The sequence below is a fragment of the Mesocricetus auratus genome, unplaced genomic scaffold, assembly GCF_017639785.1.
Source record: "Mesocricetus auratus isolate SY011 unplaced genomic scaffold, BCM_Maur_2.0 Super-Scaffold_100020, whole genome shotgun sequence".
NCBI lineage: Eukaryota > Metazoa > Chordata > Mammalia > Rodentia > Cricetidae > Mesocricetus > Mesocricetus auratus.
The window spans coordinates 13,948,660-13,974,682 of NW_024429201.1; the positions used below are offsets into that span (position 1 = coordinate 13,948,660).

Below are 26,023 nucleotides of genomic sequence, written 5' to 3' on the forward strand. Positions count from 1 at the left end.
AGTTTATAGACTGACAAGTAAACATTTACTTCACCGGGCCCCTTCACTTCCTGAATTGCACTCACGATTTACCTCGTCACCAACTCACCTCTCAACTGTAATTTGCCAAGAGTCAGATATCTTTAGCGGTTAATCTCGGTTGCGCATGGGTGGAACCCCAGTCACCAGAAGGTAGGCAACAGAGACACATCAGGAGGGAAAACTGAACCCAGGTAGTGGTGCCACCTTCAGAGTCAGAGATGAGGAGGGGTGGCCAGGACGTCTGCTGATTTTAAACTGGGAACAGACCCAGCGCATAGCTTAGAGTCTGTGCTCAGAGCCACTAGGTGAAGACAGGGGAGAAGGCACAGACTTTTGTTGCTCGGGTAGGGGGCTGAGCAGAGGAGGGGGAAACTTTCCCACGGCCCCTCTGGGCCGTGCGCGCGGGGCCTGCGCGGCCGGCGGGTCTACGCGGGGTCAGGCTCGGCGCCGCCCACGCGCGGCTCGTGGGAGAAGCGGAGCGGGCGCGCAGGCGGATGCTGGGCGCCGAATCCTAGGCCACGGGGTCGGACTGCGGGAGCAGCTCCAGCGCTTTCCGCGGGGTTTGTCTCCTGTCGCTTCCCGTCTCCGGAGCCGGCCTCGCCGTGGGTGCTGGGAGCCGGGCGGGGCGCGGACGCAGGTAAGAGCCGGCCTGGGCCTGGCGCAGCCGGGGGACCCAGGGGCTGGAGGCACCGCCGCCTCCCTTCGGCCTCAGGTGACAAGCTGAGGCTCAACTTTCGCACCTGATGGAGGGGCCTGGGCAGCGGCGCGGTCCGCGTGGCCCCGGTCTGGAGCCGGGTGGGGCGGCGGCGCCGGGGGCGTGGCGAGGAGCCCGCGGGGTGGGAGCGGGGGCTGCGCGCTGCGGGTCCTGGGTCGGTCTCCAAGCGCCTGGGCGAGGGCGCACACCCCGTTTGGCGCCCCGCTTTGCACCGACCCACTTTCTTTTGTCTGATACATTTCAGTCCTGGCATGCCAGCTGCTTTTGTTGCAGCCCTGAGTCGGGACCGTGCAGACTTTCTGCCAGGCTGAGGTGATGAGCGGGCTCTGAAGTGCATCTGGACCCTGGGGAGCTGAGGGTCCCCAGGGGGGAAGTTATTACGAGCTTGATAATTAGCAGTAACATGTGGCTATTACCTTGTGCTTTTCCAGATAACCCTCAATATTTTTGTAGCATCTAATAGTTTTAAGTGCACCTATAAGAGCGTTTATTAGGTAACTTCAAAGGAGCGTGGTGTGGGCGGGTTACTTATTATCCCATTTTATAGACCAGACAGCTGGGGCTCCCTGCAGAAAAGTGATTCTATCAAAACGAAGCAGGCTTTGTGGGAGCTGGTATTAGAACTTGCCTGACAGAGCTGTGCCTTGAATGATCCAGTGGCTCTCCCAGCCTCAAGCAAAATTTAGTGGTGAAAAGAGTGCAGGTTAGGTTTTGTGCTGGATAGTTTTATGTAAACTTGACACAAGCTAGAGTCCTTTTGAAAAACGGGAACCTCAATGGAAAAGATGCCACCACGGGATTGGCCTGTAGGCAAGGCTGTGTCGTGTTTTCTCCATTGATAATTAAAGTAAAGGGGCCCAGCTCATTGTGGGTGGTGCTATCCCTGGGCTGGTGGTCCTGGTGCTATAAGAAAACAAACTGAGCAAGCCAAGAAGAGAAAGCTAGGCAGCAGCACTGAATGCTTCAGCTCCTGCCTCCAGGTTCCAGCCTTGAGTTCCTGCCCTGACTTCCCTGGATGATGTACAAGTTGTAAGATGAAATAAACCCTTTCCTGCTCGAGTTGCTTTTGGTCATGGTGTTTCATCACAACGATAGAAAACCCAACTAGGATAGGTTCTATTTTAATTTGTTCATTGCTAAAAATCTTTCTTTAAAAACAGAATGGGATCCTTTCAGACTCTTGCAATAGTATTCCTGAAAGTAGTCCTTAAAACTCTGTTTCCGTGGTTGAAAGGCACCAAGTGAGTCTTAGCAAAACGCCTTTGTCTTTCCTTTTTTGTTTAGGCATAGTACTCCGGGCAGCCTGAAGACACCTGGTGATGATCATGGCAGAGATACTCAACATTAATAAATGAGTAACATGGAGACAGGTTGCTAGCTTACCAGACTTATGAAGAATTAAACGTTTGGGAGAAACATCTTTTTCATGAAAATTAACATACAGTAATTGCATTCATATTATATTGTTTTCTTATCTCCCCACAGCTATCAACAGGTTCCCTGAGGTTTTCCTTTAAATTGTTTTGACAATAGATCTTTTATTGCTCAAGTTTGCTCTCATTTATATTTGGGTTTTCAAAATGAGGTTTCTCATCTAAAAGTCAAACTTGCTTTTGCTTTCTATGCAGTGTTAGCTTGAACATTTATGAGTGTATCTGAAGTCAGAACCCAAACTCTTTTTAATAAGTAAATCCAATATACCAGGCAGGAATTATTCCAGGCAAGTATTGCAGAGAATTAGTAATCATTTTAATAGTCCTCTGTGATATTTTGTGATACTCCTACATGTGTAATAATACTTTGAAAAGTCATATACTGCCTTTTCATCAAGGAGCATAAAGCTAACCATTTTCACTTACATTTTGCAAGCTTCACCACACAAATTTTACAGGACAGTTTGCTTAGTTTTTCATTTAACCACCTCCACACAGGTGTCTGGAAAAAAGGGAATAGTTGGAGAATGATGTCTTATCTAGAAAATCATTTTAACTGAGAGCTGGCTTTTGTCTTCATAGTGAAACTCTGAAGTTAGTAAATTCTTTTCTCCCCTAAACATACTGTATGTTTGAAGTATTTAAAGAGACGGCCACCTCAGGAGGGTAAGAGTTTACTGGAATATGGCCACTGCAGTTCAGACTCACTTTACAGTTCAGAGTCATTTTACAGTCAGCATAAAAGTGTTGTTACCTTTATAAGCAAGAAACTAACTCGGCCTGAGAAATATTTTATTTGCTGACTTTGGAAGAATGATTTTGGGCATGAGTGTCACACTGAGGGCTACCTTCAGTATTCTACAGTTAGTTTCCATGAAGGCAATTTAAAAGAACAGTTTGAAAAACAAGTGAGGCTTGGGAATGTAGATCAGTGCATGTGTGGGCTCCCCAGTTTCAATCCTCAGAGCAAACAAAATGAAAAATTTTAAATAATGCCCGAATTAGAATGCAGTTGAAGCCTTCCTGAAAGGCTTACACCAAAAGGAAAAATGCTTACTTGTTGCTTAAATTCTATACCTGTGTGTATGTATATAATTTACATGTTGTCAAATGTTTCGAGAATTAACTTGCATTGTAGTCTATTGGTTACCTCTTTCTAGCACGCTGAGTTGTTGTTGTTTTTTTTTTTTTACATAGAATTTGTTCACACAAATCACATATCTTGCCAGAATAGTATTAGGTTGACAATGTGTTTCATATAGAAGCTTGAAATTCACATCAATGAAACTATAATTTCTTATAATAACTTAAGGTCAGAGTTTTGATTCCATATTGTTTTCAGTCTAATACAAGGACACAATGCTTTGTATCATAGGGCCTGGCACAGGAGCTCAATTTTGATAATACTGTCTTATATGTTTTATTTAATACCTCTTAGCATAGATATCTGTTTTCTTATTTTTTCCAGGCTTTGTATAGTGTCACAGTCCACTTGTGTGGCTATAGCAAGATACCTGAAACTAGGTAATTTACAAAGAGTGGGAATTTTGTTTCTTACACTTGTGATGAATGGGAAGGCCAAGAGCAGGTATTGGCAGGTACTGATGAGAGTGCAGGTCCCTGTATTCTTGACTGAAGGTGGAAGGATAGAAAGGGGCCTAGGCTCGTCCCCGCCTGTCTTTTAACAAAATGTAAGTCTGGAAACTTAAAATCTTCTAAAGCAGAAAAGTGAGAAGGAAGTGATCGGCTGAAACAGATGGTTCTTAAACTGTAAATGGGGAGGGATTTCCTTATGTTAGCTCCTGCCTCGTGGTCTGGAGTGATGGTAAATACAGGCCAAGAGGATCCATTCTGCCCTGGTTGTGAAGTTCTCCTTACACAGGATCTCTTCCAATCTGGAAGCTGTACAAATAGCCCCCAGCCTCTCAGCTCCTGCTCTGTACTGTGGGAACTGCTGGATTATTGTCTATCTCCTTTGCTCCCAGGAAGTTCCAGGAAGCAGCCAGTTAGCAGTGGGGTTTGAGGTGTGTAACACAATGTTTGGAGACCAGGTACACAAAGGTCCTGGTGGTTGTACTTGTTCTTAATTTTATCAATCTTTCTCTGTGAAAATGAATGGGAAACAAAAGGGTACAGGACCCCTCCTGTGGATAGTAGAGCAAAGAGTGGAGAAGTCGGTCTCAATGACCTGTTAGGAACAGTGAAAATGGTCTGACTACTTTGCATATTGGGCACCTTGAGAACCAAAGAGCTAGGCTGGTGGGTGGAAAAGTGATTGTGATTTCTTCAAACTGATTGTGTAATTCCAAGTCTAGGCTGATCTCCCTGTGACTGAACTTAAATGTGTATCGGAAGACAAAAAAAAAAAAAATAAGGCAAACAAAAAGAGCCTCATAAGTACTGCGGGACACAGAAAAAAGAATTGTGATATGGCATAAATTTTGTAACTTGATCTGGAGTGGCTTCTTAAATACTGTGCTTCAAGTCAGTAGTGCTCAGCCTTCCTGTGTTTCCATGGAAAATAGAATATTTACCTTCTCCATTGCTTTGGTGGGGTAGAAATTTGTATATTGTTTTAAGAAATAAAAAACTTACTTTGAAAAAAATTTTTTGAAAATAAGTTAGTCTGATTTATAACAGCTCTACATGTTCTTAGTAATTGAGATCTCCCTCCCTCTCTCCTTCCCTCCCTCATAAGAATAGAAGATGGTGTCATTTAATAAGTACTATACTAAAATAATAACTAGTTTTTTTAAGGCAATACTAACCTCTTCTTGTTTTATCTTTGAGGTTTTAGTTCGAAACATATGGAAGGCATACCACCTTTTGCTGTTGCTAATTGAAAAGAGGAAAATAGTGTGTATTTTCTGATGGCTCACTTAATAGAATTGTAAATAATTTTAATATACTCAATAGTGTATAATCAAAACATAGAATGTCATGAAATCCAGACTTTGTGCTATAATGGTGTCTCTAAAAAGGTCAGTCTCTGTAGTTCTTTATGAGGCAAGTGAGACCAGCTTCTTTTGGTGGTATTTGCTGACTTTAGTCTGGTGATGCCAATAAGTGGTCGTAATAAAGTAAGCAGTCTAAGGACAGGGTGGCTTTGTTTTTGTCCTGCATGGGCTTGCTTTCTGATTCATTCATTAATTATACTGCCCAACATTAAACTGCCCTGTAGTAAGTCAGCCCTCAGTTTCAGTGAGTTTCATATTATTAGATTCATCCAAAATATTAGGGGAAAACTGTTTCTTGTCATCATTCTCTAAGCTATATAGTTTCACATAATATTTGCATTGCTTCAATATTAGAAGTAACCTTTGCACTGTTTCAATATTATAGGTAACCTATAGATTATTTATCATACATAGGAGTGTATGTGTAGACTATGCACAAATGTGATAGCATGTTAGGTGATGAGTTGAGCATCTTAGTGTTTGGTACCTGCTGCAGGCACTAGAATCAATTTCCTTCAGATACCAAAAGGTGAAACTACAGGGAGTTCACCATTCAGCATAATGTATTCATATGTCTAGGCAATACTGTAAAAAATATAGGCTTCCTGCCCATATTTCTTGACCAATAAGTACCTTACATCTCAATTTCTTTTCCCTTTAAATCTATTTTTGAGAAAAAATTCCAACTCTTTAATCTTGTATAATTTCCTACATTCTGGATTTGGGTTATGGTGTCATTTAACATGTTCCTCTGTTCACATAGTACAAAAATTAGTTCTCACATATGTGCACATGATTAAGGTTGGTGTAGATTTATTTACTCTTTTAATTTTTTCTTTTTTATTTAAAAACATTTTTCATTTATTTTACATACCAACCAGTTTCCCCTTCCTGCTCTCCTCCAGGCCCCTTCCCTTTCCCATCTGCCTGCCTCCTCCATCTCCATTCAGAAAGGAGAGGCCTCCCCTGGGTTTGCACAAAGCATGGCACATCAAGGTGAGGCAGGGCCTAGCTCCTCCCCTTATGTCTGTGCAGGGCCTAGTAATCCAACATGGAGAAGAAGTTACCGAAAGCCATCTAAGCGCCAAAAGAGGTCCTGCTCTCACTGTTAGCAGCCTTGCTACACACATGCAGAGGGCCTAGGTTGTTCCCATGCAGGCTCTCTGACTGTTGGTCCAGTGTCCATGAGTTTCCTCAAACTCAGGTCAGCTGTCTCTGTGGGTTCCCCATCATGACCCCCCTGGCTGGTACAATCCCTCCTCCCTTTCTTCTTTAACATTCCTGGAACTCAGCACAGTGCTTGTCTGTGGATCTCTGCCTCTGCTTGTATCAGTTACTGGATAGGGTATCTCCTGTGGCAATTAGGGTGGTCACCAGTCTGCTTACAGTAGACGTCCAGTTCGGGACCCCTCTCCACTATTGCTAGGAGTCTTAGTTGTGGTCATCCTTGTGGGTTCCTGGGGTTTCCTGGCAGCAGGTTTCTTCCTAACCACCAAATGCCCCCATCAATATGTATCTTATGATACTCTCCCCCACCATCTTGCCTCCAACCCACGTCCTGTGCCCAGCCTGCCCACCCCCACCCCACCCCTCCATCACCCCAAAGTCCACCCCCAGTTTACCCAAGAGATCTTTTCTACTTCCCCTTCTCAGGGAAATCCATGTACCCTCTTTGGGACCTCCTTGTTATCTAGCCTCTCTGGGGCTATGGATAGTAGGTTGGTTATGCTATACTTTACTCCTCATAATCACCTATGAGTGAGCACATACCATGTTTGGTCCTTCTGGGTCTGGATTACCTCACTCAGGATGGTTTTTTCTAGTTCCATCCTTTTGCCTGCAAATTCCATGAGGTCATAGCTTTTTATAGCTGAGTTATACTCCATTGTGTAGATGAACCACCTTTTCCTTATCCATTTTTCAGTTGAGGGGTATCTAGGTTGTTTCCAGGTTCTGGCTATTACAAATAATGCTGCTATGAACTTAGTTGAGCAAGTGTCCTTGTGGAATGATTGTGCATCCTTTGGGTATATGCCTAAAATTGGTATAGTTGGGTCTTGAGGTAGATTGATTCACAGTTTTCTTAGAAACTGCCATGCCAATTTCCAAGAGTACAAAAAAAGAGTGCAAACCTGTACTCTTAATTTTTTAAGAGTGCTTCATGAATAGTGCTGAACCCTTCCTTTTGCACAGCCCCAGGTGGCATATGATGATTGGTTTGTTTTTTGTTGTTGTTGTTGTTTTGTTTTTTTCCCCTGGACAGGGTTTCTCTGAGCTTTGGAGCCTATCCTGGCACTTGCTCTGTAGACCAGGTTGGCCTCAAGCTCACAGAGATCCACCTGCCTCTGTCTCCCCAAGTGCTGGGATTAAAGGGGTGTACCACCAGTGCTCGGCAATGATTGGTTTTTATGGCTAAACTGTATCCCTCTGTTGCAGATCCAACTCCTGTTATCTTAGAACATGACTATATTGGATAAATGACCTTTAAAAAATGATTGCTTTGAGATTTGTTTTGCAGATTGGCCCTATTCCAGTCTAATGTCTTTATAGCAAAAAAAAATATGTACATAAAGAGATAGTATAGATATGCACTCACACAGGTAGTCCATATGACATCAGACAAACATCAGTTTGGCTCATGGGTAAATTCAAATAATATCTGATATGTTTCAGTGCCCCAAAAGAAAACAATAACGCTAGTTGCCTCCAGCTCAGCAACATGTATTATTTGTTGTTCGTCAGACATCTTGTATTACAAGGTACTTAGCACATGAGGTCCTGCTTATACTCCTTTGTTGGGAGTATGTTGGTGTACATTAGTGCAGTAGCTGGTTGTTCAGTGATGTGCGCACTGACCAGCGACATAGGGAACAGATGATCTGCTCAAAGCTAAAGGTTGGTGAAAAATAGAGTGAACAATAGCAGTGCGAGGAGCTTTAAACTCTCTTTTGGGAGGTCAGTGGAATTAACAGAAAAACAAGCTCAGGTTTCTTGCCCTACCAGTTAGCATTTTACCTACTCTTTACAGGAAGGCTGTGTCTTAGTTAGGGTTTCTATTGCTGTGAAGAGACACTTTTTTTCTTTCTTTTGGTTTTTTGAGACAGGGTTTCCCTGTAGCTTTGGAACTTGTCCTAGAACTCACTCTGTAGACCAGTCTAGGGTATTCACTTGGCTGTTTTCCTACGAGAGTCTTTAAATTGTTTGCCTCCTGTTTCACACTCAACTAGTTTACAACCTGTATTATCCTTGAATACTATCAGATTAAAATATCGTGGATGTCCTTTGTGTTTATTGACAAGGTAATAGTTGAGGAGGAAATATGTACTCATTTGCACTCCCACCAGCAAATAATAAGTGTTCTTTCTCTGAACTATTGCCTGCATGTCCTGTCATATGTATATTGATCTTGGCCATTCTGAGTTGAATAAGAATTGTTATACCCATAGGTTATTGTATCCCCTACCCATCCCCAGAGAAGCTTCTTTCAGCAGATGGTAATTAACACAGAGAGCCACAACTGGACACTGTGCAGAGAGTGAGAGACTGTGCAGCACTCAGTTCTAAAGGAGATGTTTTTATTAAACCCCTCCCTTCAAGGCCCAATGATCTATGAGAAAGTGGAGATAAAAAGGTTATAAGAACCAGAGATAGTGGGTGATGCCAAGGACACATCATCCTCCGGATACAACATGATTTGTGTATGCATATGAGCTCATAGAGACTGTGACAGCACATATCCCTGACTGAGAAGGGGAAAGATGGACACAAAGTCCCACCCTAAACAAGAATCTGTTTGCAAATGACATCTGCTAGGAAAGGGGAAGTCAGTTTTCTCAGGCTGCATGCCAACATAAAAATGTACTCCCATAATATTATGTGTGCTTTCTGTCTTGTTTTTGGTTTTGTCGTTTTGTTTTATTTTATTGATGTTTTGTTGTTTGGATTCCCCCATTTTTTTGAGAAGGTGAAAACAACATGCAGTTGAGTGGGCAGCCCTGGCTGTCTTGGAACTCACTCTGTAGACCAGGCTGGCCTCAGACTTAGAGATCCACCTACTTCTGCTTCCTGTGTGCTGGGATTAAATGAGTGTGTAATATCAGTAACAATATGGAATAAAGATGGAATGGGTTACTTGGGTTTTATTACAGTATAAGTCCAATATCCAAGAAGCAAACTCCTCTGTTTTTAGAAGCATGGTATTGTCGCACCTGCTGTGCGGCCTGCATCCGAGAATGTAGCAAGGTGGTCGGGATAGATGACACAGAGACTGGTCGGTTGCTTTAAGAAAACTTTATGCTTCCCAAGTCAGCTTAGGAGGAGACCCCAGTCCGCTTAGGAGAGAGCTCTCAGGAGAAATCTCTCCAAGAAAAATCGCTTCCCTTTTTAAGGACTTCTGCCATCCATCTACATACAATTCTTTCCAGACTTCTCACCCTCCTGGCTGGTGGTTTAATCTCCGGCCCCAGAATCAGGGAGACATAGCAGGGGGGACAGGAAGAGGCATCTAGCCATAGGGGGTGTGAAAGTCATGGTATCTCAGTGAGCAAGCCCTTATCTGAGCCCTATCAAGAGCTTTATAGCACTGACTTGTTTTCAGTAAACATTACACAGCTGCCTGCTCCCAGGCCTAAGGGGAAGTGGGTTTCTGCTCAAGGTCTGGTGTCCCCACAATTCACCCCTTTTTATTTTTAAATGAGGCACTCCTGGCTTAAGTCAAGTAGGGTCACCCTCCCTGGCCCGTCTTTGGGGGACCTTGAACCCCTGTCTTAGGTGGGAGGGGGTCTTCCCCACAGGTTGCCCGTCTTTGGAGAGACCCCAACCTTAGAATCATCTGTAATAAGGCTTTATGGCTATCGGGATTGCCATGGGCTAAGGCACTTTGAACTCAGCATGAAGTCAGAATGCCTACTACCACAGTTACCATTCCTAGGACCGCCACTGACATAGCGCCTCTCTGTCACCTGCCCATCCCCCGATCTGGACCTTAGCATTCTACCACCAGCCTTTCTTTGCTACAAGGGTGATTTATAGTTACAATTTGACGGTCAAAACAGTGATAAAGTTTACAATCATTTTAAGATCTACTTAGGAAAGCATTAGAGAGTGCACTTGCACAGATACATTAGGTACAATCATTGATGTTACACATGTAGCATTATAAAAAATATGAACAAGAGGCTTGTGCACTATTTACAGAGTACCAATTTGTTCCTGTGGTGATGTAGTCTGTCGATTTAATGTCAGTAGTATCAGCAGAACATGTAACCCGAGTCAAAGTCTTTTTGTCGCACCAGGACAAACCACATTTCTCTAGAAAAACACACTGGCATAGGTGTGAGTCCAGAAACAGGAACTACCAAGTCTGATATTTTAAGTGACCATGTCCTGTTTAAATACTGAAAAGAGGCTTTTGCCACTCATCACAGTCCATACCAATGTCCAAATGTTTTAAATGGGTCCTTTTTTTTCCGGAAGGTTGATGCAGCAGGTCTGTTGAGAAACTGGAAATCTCAAACCGACTGTTTTCTTTCTTTCTTGGGCTGTAGATTTGATGACATCAAGGGTCAGGAACACTGATTTAGGAGATTCGAACTGGCTTGAGCAGGCTCCCACGGTCTCAGGTCCAGTTTTCTCTGCTCCATGCATCTCACCAAATGTTGTGACAGCTACTGAAGCTTTATTCTTTTCCTGTAAGAAAACACAAACATGCCCTCGACCCTAAATTAGGGTCTTCTCTACTGTCTAGTGTATGGATGTTTCCATTTGACCTGAGTAATAGTTGTTTAACTTTCATTATGTCAGAATCTGTCTGAAGCAGATTCCTCACTGGCATTTACATTTAAAAAATTTTTAAATGAGGAGTGGATTATTTAATGAATAATGTGGGGACTGGGGACATTACTCCCCCTTTTATTTTTAAATTTTGTTTGAACTGTTGAAGTTGGACCATAACAGTAGAAGGATTTGTCTACCCTCCTTAGTCAACTATCTAGGTGAATTGGGATCACTATTTAAAGTATTAGTAGATGTCCTTTAAAAGGGACATAACCATTAAGTACCTTTGAGAATCACTTAAGGATTGTAAACTATACTATGTCCCAAATAGTCCCCCTTTTTTTTTTTTTTTTTAACCTGTAGCTCTCACTAGCTGACAAGGCCTCTTTTGCATCTGAACTGACAAGGCCTAATTTGCATCTACACAGATGCCTTTGGGGGTGGGGCCTGCCAAAGTGGCAGGACAGTTCCCTGAAAAAAACCTCTCTCTCTCTCTCTTTTTTTTTTTGACTGGCTCTGAGGGCTTAACTTGAATTTTTTGTTAAAATATTAACCGACTGACTGGATGTTTCTTTTGGCTATATCTAAATCAATTTAGGTAGTTTTTAACTGTTTGAAGGGATTTAAGTATCCCTTTAATCATATCCAAGGCAATTAGAACAGTTGCTTTTGTCAACATTCACGCATTTACATTTTACACTTCATACACACTGATGTGGCCATGTCCATACACACAGACCATGCATACATATCTCTCCTTTTGCCTAGGTTATGATTAGTTTGTTGAACTGAAACTTCTTTAACAGAACAACTCCAGTCAATCTTTGAATTAAGACAAAAGTTTGAAAAAGTCCTGTATGTCTCTCATCATTTTTTCATTAGAGAAGTTTTGAGCTACACTCAGGGGCTATAGCCATACCCACTCCTTGTAATTCTGTAGATGCAAAGTGGAAAGGCCAGGCTCTTGCCAAAAGTTTTTAGAGATGACTCACAAAATGTAATAACCTACCCCATATAAATGTAACCAAACATTTTTATTTTATATACCTTTGTCTTTTTCTTTACTGAATCCTAATACCTCATTTATTAACTGTTACCAGTTTATTTAATTTACCTATCTTTAATCTATCTTCCCATTGAGGATGATCCTCCATCTACCCTCCAACTGAGGGCAACTTCTTATCTTAGGTTCCCTTTCTTTTTTGACCTTTGTTAGGTGAGGGCCTAGACATTTAATCCAATCCACCCTTCAACTGAGGGTTTAATCATGGAGATATTAAATATTTTTAATAAAGCAGAGATTCCCCTTTTAGGAGGGGGAAATTCAGACTCTCATGTTGACAGCAGCCACTCCCAATGTATTTATTAGTGCTATAAAGGCGATGAATGGGGAGCTGCAGTGACTAACTGGCATCAAAACGGTGGGAGGGGTTTTCCTCACCAGTGCCCATACTTCCCTTACCTGAGTTTGGCAATGTTTGGATCATTTTTATCATGGCGAGCATTCCTAGTGTCGGGAGCAGAGTCGGGGTCAACATGCCTGATGCAACGTTTGGGGACCCAAATAGGCTTCTCACTTCCTGGAGGGAAAACACAAACAGCCCCTCGGACCCTAGCTAGTAGGGGAGTGGGTGGCTGCCATTTTCCTGTAATCAAATCCTTCCATCTGACCCATCCCAAAGACTGGGAGGGTTTGTTCCAATGTCTCTCCATAGCAGACAAATTATTACTGTCTATGATCAAAAAATTTAAAATATAAAGTATGGTGGATAACTGAATATTGGGGGAGGTGACATATTCCCCCCTTTTTTTTTTAAAATACTGTTTGAGAGTGGCATGGGTGCGTTCCACAATGGCCTGTCCGGTGGGGTTGTGAGGAATACCAAAAGAATGGACAATGTGATGTTCCCTGCAAAAGGCAGCAAGAAGCATGGTATCTTGAGCAGAAATACAAATACCCTGATTATCAGAATGTTTTATTCAGTGCTTTTAGAAAATGGGCTTAAAGCTTCTGAGTTTTCAAAGTACTTCCTCATACAGCATTTAAATCTTGTTTTGCTCTAGATTTTATTGATTTTAATTATTCCAGTGTTTATATCTCACATTCATTCATTTAACATGTGTATCCTTTGCTTTGCATTTCTTTGACTACCTTTTAGTCAAAGGCAATATTTCTTAATTGGAAAATTTTAAATATTGGGAACAAGAAAAACACTGAATTTATTAGAATGACAGAATTTCAATGAAAACATTTGAAGCTGTACAGGAATTGTGCATAGTATAGCATTTCATTGTAGAGTCTTAGCATAGAATATTTTGTTCATTTACAGAAAAGAAACTTCAGAATCCAAAGGTACACATTTTCCCTATGAAACATTTCCCTATGAGTCTTTCTGTTTCTGTGACTCTAAACTTAATAGATGGTAAGATAGAGTCTTCTCAATTTTTAAAAGGTTGTAACAGTTAACTACCATTAATAAATAGCATTGACTGCATTGAAATATATTCCTCTAAACAAAACTTGTGTAATCATCCTATAGTAATGTAACAGCTTGGATGGGACATCCCCCACAGGCTCCTGTATGAACACTAGTTCCCCAGCTGGTGCTGCGTTTGGAGAGTGAATAGACTTTTGGGGACATGAGGTATAGCAGAAGTGCACACAAATACACACACTAGTTTCAAAGACATGTTTCAGTATTTTATTAATTTTGCCTATAATTTGTGCACCTTACTTTCCCATAAAATGTAGTCTATGAAATATGAAAATGTGGTTCATACTCACTTAATGGTTTCACTCATCTTTGAGATCCACTTCTTTACCAAGGTGTAGCAGCATTTGAAATGAATAAAACTAATCAGGGTGTGAAACTTGTAAGATGTTTGCATTTCTTCGGTAATGTTTTATAATCCCTACAGGTATCACCTGGTTTGAAAGACAGGAGGGGGCTTTGGAGACCTAAGTGCCTGAGCTGCAGCAGGGTGATTTATAAGGATTAGGAGTGGTATTCAACTTCAGTTGAAGTATATAGTTTAAGATCCTGTTGGACAGAGTAGGAAATTCATGGAAGTTTCAAGTGTCAGATTCACATATTTTTTTTCTTTTTGTTGCTATGACAAGCACCCTGACAAAAGCCACTTGAAGAAGATGGGGTTCATCTTGGTGAGCAGTTCCAGAGAGATGCAGTCTATCATATCAGGGAAAACACAACAGCCAGCAGGGAGCATGTGGTAGTCCTAGCAGGAGGCTGCCTGATCATGTTGCCTCCAAATTTGGAAAGCAAAGGGAGAAAGGGAATGGGGTCATGCTGTAATGCCTTAAGGCCTGCCCCCAGTGGCCCACTTCCTACATCAAGAATCACCCCTTAAAGGTTCCCCACACACATACCAGCTATGTTCAAGTGTTCAGCACATGAGCCTACCAGGGACATTTCTTATTCAAAGCACCACTCTCATTAAGGTTATTTGTGAATTATATAATTCCTAAGTACAGAGGAATTCTAGGGAGATAGCTGAGGAGCAGGAGAAGCAGCTCTCAGGGAATACGGTGTATTGGGTTTGGTTTTGTTTTTTCTCAATAGACATTGGAGTACTTTCTAAGAAAATATTTGAGTGTAGAATACCAAAGGAACTGTGAAGATTGAGTTCATCAGTTTCAAATCCAGAAGTGTTTAACCTCAACAATTACTGAAGAAGATTAAGGTCTCTGTAATTCAGGATTTAGACAGTTTCAGAGTTCATATATTAGAGACTTTAGTCACTACAGCTCCTGTGCTTAGAATTGTAAAGCTGGTGGTTTGGAAATGATCCAGTCCATTCTCCTGTTGGTGCAGATGAAGTATTTGATATCCTTGACTTAGGAGAAGCCAATGCAAAGGCAGCTTAGATAACAAAACAGCTCACACTAAATAACACATGTGCTAAACTATTTACTGAACTAAGTAGGAGGCTCAAATGCCAAAAGAAGTTACACATAACTGAGAAGGTACCTTCCGTTCTATTTGGTAGAGAGTGACTTTTGTAGTTCAAAAGCCAATTTATGATTGTAACTTTGGAAACTGACTCATGTACATCTTTGTAATATGCCATAGGTCATTAATTTTGGTTTTGTTAATTCTTGGCTGTGGGTTACTTAGGTTGGGGTGCTTTGTGTGTTTTTTTTAATCAAAGCAGACAGCAGGGTTCAAAAGCAGTAGGGTGAGCTGACATACTACTCGTTTTACAAAATGGCCTTGTCTGTAAGCCCATCCCCCAAAGGGTTATTATGTATGATGCTCTGTCCAGTAAACAGCCACTGGTTCAGAAGCCTGTTTTTCAGAGCAGTTGTGGACTACCACCTAAGTACATGGATCCCATATAGTGAGATGTCACTAGCATTAAAAAAATAATACTCCTTGCTGGGCGGTGGTGGCGCATGCCTTTAATCCCAGCACTCGGGAGGCAGAGACAGGCGGATCTCTGTGAGTTTGAGGCTAGGCTGGACTGACAGCCTCCGAAACAATACAGAGAAACCCTGTCTCATAAAACCAAAAAAAAAAATGATACTCCTTAATATCTACAGAGGATATATTTCTTCTCATTTCATGGAGATCTCCCAGTAATACAGCCTTTAGGTAATGGAATAGCCTGCAGAGTAATGCCTACAAGTATGTCATAGAGCTTGTAAGCAAAAATAAATATATTGAACTGCTTAAAAACAAAAATTGATCAGGTATGGTTTTGTGCATTTGGAATCCTGTCTACAGTGGACATGAACCAGAGAGGCTTGTGTGAGTTCAGAAGTTCAAGACTAGCATGAGCATCACAGCAGAACAAAGAAAACCCAACAACAGCAGCAACAAAAATAAAAATAGTGTTGCTCTGCAGAGTTCTGAACCGATCAAATGACTTAACCATTTTGTTTGCTAAGTTGCTGTGCAGTCCTCTTTTCACATACATGCCAATTTATCTCACTTGACTTTAATCTTACTTTTTTTTAAAGAACTATATTGATAATAAGGAAATTCCAAGTTTCTTCATATGGAATTATACCTGTACTGATGTTGATATTTTGCCATATAGAGTAATAATAGTTAAAGGAAGACAAAGAATTCAACTTCTTCATGAGGGTTGTAATTGCAGTGCACAGGGTTACAGAAAATTATAGCTTAAGCTGTCGCTAATATTTTTTTCACAGGGACTTATTTGTCCTCCTTAAACCTTTTAAAGGATATAATCAGGCAATGAAATTTGCAGAGCTATGATTTTGGGGGCTCACTGCCTTGTGTTAAGTATCAGTTCTCAAAATGTGTTGCTGAGACCCATTTAAGAAACCAGGTAATGTTAAGGTGTGGTTTGCCCTTTTCATCATTGCCATTGTCACTGGAGACACAAAAGCAAGAGTGGGTAAATAGAGCCATGGGCTGGGGTCCTTTTCTTCTTCACTCCCACAGGCGTGTGGTTAGCAATGGTATGCTAGAACCATAAATATTGCCCTTTTTATTTTGTCTTTAGTCCCAAATATTTTGTTTTTTGTGAAAAAAGGAAGAACTTGCAATGCTCCTCTGTATTTTATTGGAAGCTGATCAGACTCCTGAATAAAAGCCTTGTGTTTCAGTGGAAAGTTATTGTTCAGCCTCCCCATTGTGGAACATGTTTACTGAAATGACTGGCAGACCGCATGTGTTCAGATATGAACATTTTCATACTTGTTACATGTGACAAAATTTGATCTTCTAGTTAAAACAAGAATTTTGGAAAATGTGAATTCATCACTATGGCCTTATTTCCTTTACTGTTGTCCTGTAATGAAAGAGTATTTTTTACTGAGGTTGATGGTAATTTTCATGAATGTGATCTTCATTATTATACCACTGACATGTTCAGTATTTGGGAGCTGTAACTCAGTGAAGTAATATTTCCCAAATTCTCAGTGCATTCCTTAAGTGTCAAGCATTATAGCAGCATCAGGACAGGTAGTGAAGTAAGCAAGTACCAGTGTGTGTATGCATGAGTATGGGTACTCTGTATTAAGAAAACCATAAAGCCATGTGGATCGCTACCCAAAATGTTTTGACAAGTTATTTATGTAGTTCTCTGGCTAAATTAAGCCAATACTGGTGTCTCAGGTCCTGAGTTGGAAGTGGATTTGAGTTTGTGTATAACATGTGAGTTGTTCAAGTCTGTTCAAAGGCTACCCACTTTGTTAATAGGTTGGTTTTCAGTGTTTCAGTCTTCCTTTGAACATAAGTTACTGGCCAGAAGGCATCTCACTTTTATAAATAGTTTTCTAGTAGATAAGCATCTGTTGCTTCCCCTTTCAAGTTCAGATAAGTATAAACACAGCTGTTCATCTTTCTATATGCTTCCTTATCCATAGCTGAAGGACTTCAACTTAGTTCTTCCCACTGATTGGTAAAATATAATTAATAATTAACACTGGGAAAAGAAGTGTAAGGAGCCATGTGGGATGGCAATCCAGAGTAGTAAATCTCCCAACCTCCATCAGAGAAGATTTCTTTCTTCAGTAGAAGGCGGTAAAGATGAAGACCAAAAAAATAATCACCTTGAGGAGAATTAGAGACCATGGAATACTCAGCCATAAATGGGACATTCATATAATACTTTTACTCCCAAGGAATCATTACAGAAGAGGTAGGAGAATGATTGTAAGAGCCGGTGCAGGTGGATGACAACAAGGAAATAGTTAGTGGTTCCCAAACCTAACAGGGATATTGCACCTAGGAATCCGCAGCAGTTGTAATAGTAAGCCCAAAACAGAAAAGCTGAGGTGGACATGAAGTTCTCCCCTTCCTAAGGAGGTATGGGCAACTGGTAGCTGCTGGAAGAGACAGAGAGTCAGTTTCCTGATATGTCATCCAGGCTCCAATGGAAGGAGACACATATGAAAGTATATGTGCAGCACAAATTGGACTTGATGTATTAAAAAGAATAAAAAACAGGGAAGGGGAACATAAATCTGGGAGAGTTGGGGGAGGGAGGTCAATATCAAAATGCATTGTACGAACTTCTTTAATAATTAGTGAAAAGATAACAAAACTTAATAATAGGCTTTTAAAATTTTGGCACTCTCAGATTAGTGTTTTTATGTTATTTATTAAACAGATATTCTTGATTCCATGGAAAGATAAGAGTGTGAGGAGCTTGCAGCTGTATATTGCTTCTCTGATTTCAATAGATACTTGCTGTGGATTTTTAGGGTCAGATATTATATTTGATTATATGACTAGAATGAGTAGAATATGCTTTTTATTAAATCAAAATGATAAGAAAAACAGAAATGACAATGATGGCACTTGGTATACAGAAGACAGCGGAAGAGGAACTGAATGTCTATAGAGTCCATCCTATAATTAAAATTGATCTCATCCTTAAAAGATAATAACTGTTGGTTCCCAGAGGCCATATGGAAAGAAAATGATGTAACAGGAAGATATTAGAAGATAGAAAATCACAGTTTCTAGGGAACTATGAAGATACCCATATTCAAAAATTATACAGCCAAAGTTATGAGGAGGACAGTAAGACAGGATTACACAAATGTGTCGGGAGAGTTAATTAGTAAAACATGATGACTATAGTGTTGATTTTATACTTTTTGAAGTAATTTTTAAGATTAAAGTTAATTTTAAATTGAAGCTTGAATTGCAAATTGTAGATACAGAGAGAGGGGAGGCAGACAAGAAGTTCTAGGCAAGGAACTGTTGGAAAATGATAGCTGTCAGGAGAGTTGTGTCCAGCCTGTTGACATTATGACATGAACATCTTCAAAGTCCATACCCTAGAATTGTGTAACCTGGTTATATAAAAAAAGGTTCTCAAATGTTTAAATTTATTATTTTGTGTTGGCCATTATTCATAGCCATCTTTGGCTCCATGTGGCCCACAGGTTACAGGATGGATACACATACACCATTTTAGGTATCAAATTTCACCAATTATTTGTAGCTCTTTGTAATCTTGTCACATATATAGATAGATTCCATGTGACCAATCACAAGCCAGATGCTGAAAAGTTCTGTTGCAAGAATTTCTTGTGCCTACAAAAGAGTCTTTTATAGTTGGATTTTGTTTGCTTTTCATTTATTTATTTATTGTTACATAGTAGGGGGGGTAGCTTATATTCTGAAGATCAGTGTCTTAGTTACTGTTGTATTGTTGTGACCGTGACAAAGACAACTTGTAAAAGCACCTAAATTGGGTCTTGCTTACTGTTTCAAAGAATGAGTCCATGGTCATCATGTCAGGGAGCATGGTGAACTCAGGCATACATGACACTAGAGCAGTAGGTGAGAGCTTAAATGTCACCTACAAACAGAAGTCAGAGAAAAGGAGAAAGAGTCTGAGCCTGGCATGGACTCTTGAAACCTAAAAGTCCAACCCCAGTGGCACACCTGCTCCAACAAGGCAATATCTCCTAATCCTTCCTGAACAATCCACCAACTGGGAACCAAATATTCAAAGCTATGAGCATATAGGGGGCATTCTCATTCAAACCACTACTGTCAGTGTCTTCAGCTTACAACAGATTACATGTTGAGCTTATAAAATATGCAAGTTTCTATGTCTTCCATAGAAACATTAAATTAGAATCTCTTGAGTTGTGACCCAGTGACATAAGTCCAATACACTCTCCTTCTGTCTGTGACGAGATGACACTGAGATATCAATGGTGAGAAAAGAGCCAACTCTTCAAAAACCTGGATGAGAGCTAGAGTAGTGCTCTCCAGTAGGACTGTGCTACCAGTCATGTCAGGGAAGCCACATTCAAGTAGTAAAAGAGAGTTTAGGTAAAATGCTTGCCATGCAAACGTGAGCACTTGAGTTTGGCTCCCCACCACCCATATAAAAGGCCAGGCATAGTTGTATGTGCTTGTAATCCCATCCCTGGGGAGACAGAGACAAGAAGATCCTGGGGGCTTTCTAGCCAGTTAATCTAGCCTAATCAGGAAGCTCCAAGTTCAGTGACAGACTCCATGTCAAAAATAAGGCAGGGGGCAGGTGAGATAGGTCACCTCTCTAACCCTGACAACCTGAGTTAATTTCCTGAGAGCTGCATTATGGATCCTTTGACCTCCACATACATGGCTAGACACATATGCACATGACAAATACTGCTTAAAGAATTAGACAAAGAGCAATGGAAGACACCTCATATTGACCACTGGTCTCTACATACTCATACACATATGAATGTGTACACATACATATACCACACTGGACATACTACATGCACAAGATCATGCTTACCAAATAAAATAGTGAAAAAACCAGGTTAAGTTATCTTTATAATATACTTTACTAATATATTAAATTTTGATTATGTAATTAATATTTTTTATTTTTTTACACATGTCACTCTCAGTTCCCTCTCCCTCTCCTCCTCCCCCACCTCCCAATCCTCCCAACCTCTCACCCCCACTCCCTTCCCCCCTCAACTCCCCAGGGAGGGCAAGGGCTTCCATGAGGGATTTTTCAGAGTCTGTCACATCATCCCAGGAAGAGCCTAGGTACTTCCTTCCCCTCCCCTCCTCCCGTGCCCTCTCACCAACCCCCCCAACATCCCCTCATTTCTCCAGGGAGGGTGAGGCCATCCATGGGGGTGTCCATAGTTTGTCATTTCATCCAGGGCAGGCCCTAGACCCTCCCCCAAGAGTCCAGGGTGAGATTGCATCTCTCATTGTTGGATGGGAGTCCAAAGTCCATTTGTATACCCGGGCAAATACTGATCTACTACCCAAGGCTCAATAGATTACCTAGGACTTCTCACTGACACCCACATTCAGGGGATCTTGATTAGTCCCATGCTGGATTCAAGAGCTAACCCTTGTCAGGTCAGCTGTTTCTGGAGGTTAAACCAGCCCACCAGTCTTAACCCCTTTGGTCATCAGTCCTCCCTCTCTGTCACTGGATCAGTCCCCCCTCTCTGTCACTGGATTTCTTTTTCTTTTTTCTTTTTTCTTTTTTTTTATGTGACAGGGTTTCTCTGTATTGTTTTGGAGGCTGTTGGTCCAGCCCGGCCTCGAACTCACAGAGATCCGCCTGCCTCTGCCTCCAGAGTGCTGGGATTAAAGGCATGCGCCACCACTGCCTGGCCTTTGTCATTGGATTTCTTGAGTTTAGCTCAGTGCTTAGCTGTGAGTCTGCCTCTGCTTCCATCAGCCACTGAATGAAGGTTCTGTTTCCCATACTCTCTGGCCATGGGATTGTAGGCTGGCACTCCCCAGATCTATGTCTAAACTCCATATATGAGAGAGTACATGCTGTGTTTCTCTTTTTGTGACTGGGTTACCTCACTCAGGATGGTTTCTTCTAGTGCCATCCATTTGCCTGCAAATTTCAGGATTCCATTGTTTTTTTTTTTTTCTGCTGAATAGTACTCAATTGTGTAAATGTACCACATTTTCTCTGTCCACTCTTTGGTTGAGGGGCAACTAGGTTGCTTCCAGGTTCTGGCTATTACAAATAATGCTGCTTGCCGGGCAGTGGTGGCACACGCCTTTAATCCCAGCACTTGTGAGGCAGAGGCAGGCGGATCTCTGTCAGTTCAAGGCCGGGCTGGACCGACAGCCTCCAAAACAATACAGAGAAACCCTGACTCATAAAACCAAAAAAAAAAAATAATAATAATGCTGCTGTGAACATAGTGGAACAGAATCCTTGTTGTATGAATGGGGAATCTTTTGGATATATGCCTAAGAGTGGAGTTGCTGGGTCTTGTGGTAGGTTTATTCCCATTTTTCTGAGGAATCTCCATACTGATTTCCAAAGTGGCTGTACAAGTTGGCACTCCCTCCAGCAGTGGGGGAGTGTTCCCCTTTCACCACAACCTCTCCAGTACAAATTGTCATTGGTGTTTTTGATTTTAGCCATTCTGACAGGAGTAAGATGGTATCTCAGAGTTGTTTTGATTTGCATTTCCTGTATGGCTAAGGATGTTGAGAACTTTCTCAAGTGCCTCTCAGCCATTGTAGACTCCTCTATTGAGAATTATCTATTCAGTTCTGAAGGCCACCTTTTAATTGCATCCTTTGGTGATTTGGAGACTTGCTTCTTGAGTTCTTTGTAAATTTTGGAGATCAGCCCTCTGTCAGATGTAGGGTTAATGAATATCTTTTCCCATTCTGTGGGCTGCCTTTTTGTCTTGCTGACTGTATCCTTTGCCTTACAGAAGCTTCTCAGTTTCAGGAGGTCCTATTTATTAATTGTTGATTTCAGTGTCTGTGCTACTGGTGTTATACTCAGGAAGCAGTCTCCTGTACCCATTCGTTCAAGGGTACCACCCACTTTCTCTTCTAAGAGGTCCAGTGTGGCTGGATTTATGTTGAGGTCTTTGATCCATTTGGACTTAAGTTTTGTGCATGGAGATAGACATGGATCGATCTGTATTCTTCTACATGCCAGCCTCCAGTTATGCCAGCCCCATTTGTTAAATATGCTTTCTTTTTTCCATTGTATATTTTTAGCTTCTTTTTCGAAGACCAGATGTTCATACATGTATGGGTTAATATCAGGGTGTTCAATTCGATTCCATTGGTCTACCTGTCTATTTATCTCCCATCCTTTTCTCCTCTATTCTTACCCTGGATCAACCTTCCTGCTCTCCCATGTCCTCCTCTCCACTCCTCTTTTCTCCCTCTCTTTCTCCCATCTCCTTCTCCTCTCCCTCCTCCCCCTCCCAATCCAATTAGGAGATCTCATCCCATAACCCTTTTCCGGGTTACCATGCATATCTCTCTTAGGGTGATCTCTGCACCCCAGACTCTCTGGCGGTGGGATTTTGGGCTGGCAGTACCCTGCTCCATGTCTAAAATCCATGTATAAGTGAGTACCATACTTGTCTTTTTGTGAGTGGATTACCTCACTCAGGATGGTTTCTTCTTGTGCCATCCATTTGCCTGCAAATTGCAAGATTCCATTTTTTTTCTGCTGAGTAGTACTTCATTGTATAAATGTACCACAAGATCCAGCAATTCTACCTTAGGCATATACCCAAAAGATGTGCCCTCATACAGTAAGGATATCTGCTCAACTATGCTCATAGCAGCATTATTTGTAATAGCCAGAACCTGGAAAGAACCTAGATGCCCCTCAAATGAAGAGTGGATAGAGAAAATATGATATATATAAATTTAAAAAAGATATTTCTCATTTCCACAAAGTCTTCAAAATCTACTATATATTGTTATGCCATCTGGATTAGCTACATTTCAAGTACTAAGTAACCGCATCTGACTAGGAACCGTCTATAGATTTGCACATATTTATTCTGAATGAACTGCCAGGACAAAGGCCACAGAGCAGAGTCTTAAAGAGATATTCCTTTGACATCTGGACATTGAAAATTCTGGACTTGATCTTTGGAACAAGAGTAAAACTTGAGCTACAGATTTAAAAATCATTCATAGAGAAGAGTTGTCACAATATAGTCTTCAGTAGTTGTCAACAAGGGCTTACTGAAATCTCTATAGGCCTTATTTATATGTCACTGCACGCTAAGGGGACATAGCTAAATATCTTAGAGGGACCTAAGTATCTGGGGTTTGGGGCACATAAGCATGTGTGGTTATCTTTCTAGTTGATTCTGGTTCAAGGCTTCCCTGAAGGCTCAGTTCCTGGCTGAGAATCACTGGGTAAAAGTGAGAATAGAGGAGTTTAAGGATATTGAGGGGAGAGGGAAGCTCTCAGGGAGTTAGATAAGGGAAGGGAGTATTCCAGTAACTCAAGAAGAAGGGGGGGCTTTTACAAATTATGCTCATTGTCATTGATGTTGCATCTTAAATACTGTGGTCTTCTGGACTCCAGTGGTTTCTGAAGATGACTCAGTTAACGAAGGCAGATCTGTGGTTTAGCTGCCAGAAGATCAGAGCTGGATTGACTGGCAGAGGGGCATGCTGAGCCTGCCAGCTAGGAATGGGTTTTGTTGTTGTTCTGTAGCCCAGGCTACCTAAGTATTCCAGGCTGGTTTAGCACTCACTGTGTTACTGTGTTGCTTAGACTGTCCTCAAATACTCCATCTGCCTCAAACCGAAGTAGCAGGATTACAAGAATTTTCTATCATACATAACTATTAAAGCCTTTCTGCTTGCATATTGTCAATCTATAGGTTCTTTTTCCTATGACTGTAACTTACAACTGATGAGGTTTAGCTACATACATATCAATTTTTGTTTACCTAGTCCCAGCTCTTTGTTCATTGTAGAATGTCAGAATGCTGATAAGTAGGGCCTAGGTACATCATTACTTAATACTCCTAATGCCCTTTTGATGTGCCAAGGAAGAGACCTTCTAATCCATTTATTTATAGCACAGTGGTCACCTCTAAGTAAGTGAGAAAGTAAAACAATTCATCTTCATGTTCTCAGCGACCAACATGTGTTAAGCTTTCAGTAAACTGTATGAACAGATCTAAAGGCATTGACAGAAAGATAGACTCACATTTGAGGGACCTATTCTGAACCTCACCATTTACATCATCACATGATGTAGTAAACCACTCTACTGAAGTCATTGCAGACTGATAAAGAATTTATTTTGTACTCTTTTTAAAATTGAAATTAGATTCTCTCATATAATGCATCTAACCAGTTTCACCCCCCTCAATTCCTCCCAGCTCTCTCCCCTCCTTTCCCAGAGTCACCTCCCATTCATGTCCTCTTCAGAAAAGAGCAGGCTTCCAAGAGAGGATAGCCAAACAGGACAAAACAACATACAATAAGCAAGGCAAAAGCCCTCCTATCTAGGCTGGACAAGGCAACCCAATAGGAGGAGAAGAGTCTCAAACCAGACAAGAGTCAGAGATACACCTGCTCCCACAGCTAGGAGTTCCATAAAACCACCAAGCTAACAGCCATAACATACATGCAGAGGACCTGGTGCAGACCCCTGCAGGCCCTGTGCACATCATTTCTGTGTCTGTGAGCACGTGTGAGCCCTGCTTAGTTGATTCAGCGTGCCATGTTCTCATATTCACCACCACTTGAAAATACTTCATTTCACTAAAAAGTAAAGCATACATGCTTAAATGTTAATCCTGTACCTATATTTTAATACCCTACTTTAAAATGCTTTATTGAAAAAATTATGCAATATATTTTGATCATGTTTTCCCCATCCCAGTTTCTCTAAGGTCCTTCCCCACTCTCCACCCATCTAACTTTATATGCTTTTTGTCTCTTTTATCACAATAAAAGAAACAAACAAAAAACCAAGTTCCACAAAACCCCACAAAAATGAAAATCAAGATGAACAATGAATATTTATAATTCTTTGCCATGATTCTTTTTTGAAGAAAATATATGTATTTATTTACTTATTCTCCGTGTCTAAAGGGAGGATACACCCGCCATACTGCTTTTGTGGAGGTCAGAGGACAACTTGCAGGAGCTGATTCTCTCCTTCTACCATGTGGGTCTCCTGCATCAAATAGATCTTCAGGGTTGGCAGCAATCATCTCAACCCACTGAGCAATCCACTCATGACTCTTAAAAGCACTGCAAAGACTTAGGTTTTCTCTTGAGTTGTGGCTTTAAAAAAAATCAACAGTGGCGGGGCGGTGGTGGCACACGCCTTTAATCCCAGCACTCGGGAGGCAGAGGCAGGTGGATCTCTGTGAGTTCGAGGCCAGGCTGGACCGACAGCCTCCAAAACAGTACAGAGAAACCCTGTCTCGTAAAAACCAAAAAAAAAAAAATCAACAGTGACAGACAAAGCATTTTAGAAAGAAAATACGCTGGTGATCACTACATAATGCATTCTAATCAAAATTAAATGGCTTTTTCTATGTCAGATATTTTATAAAGTTCTTCTTGACTAAGACATGCCCACTAGCAGATAGGTACCTGTTTCAACTCACTGAACCCACTACTGAAGTCATTCCAAACACTGCAGCAGGGTTTTTTCCACAAAGGAGTGTCCTTCAATGTCCACTGTTGGAATTCCAAAGAAAGCAGCTCCAGACTCCAGGTGTACTATACTGTCTCCAGCATCAGTATGGGACCTTACAGAATGCTACAGCTTTGCTCATACTGGGACAGCATGTTGTATCTAGACTGGAGGAATAGGCATATCCACTCAAGTGGTCTGGGAAAGGATTTTATCTATGGAAAATTTAAGGGACTCTG

General features: G+C 41.3%; 1 protein-coding gene across 3 annotated transcripts in view; it reads left to right on the forward strand.

The window, feature by feature from the left end:
• Positions 1 to 485: 485 nt before the first annotated feature.
• The window catches only part of Rnf180 (ring finger protein 180), a 150,531-nt gene continuing 124,993 nt past the window's right edge, over positions 486 to 26,023 (forward strand). The window contains exon 1 of one of the 3 annotated variants that reach the window (XM_040729020.1): positions 486 to 658. The gene's annotated coding sequence lies outside the window, so the exon portion shown is untranslated. The remainder of the gene's footprint in view (positions 659 to 26,023) is intronic. The other 2 variants (XR_005869881.1, XM_040729016.1) reach the window with 2 other exon arrangements.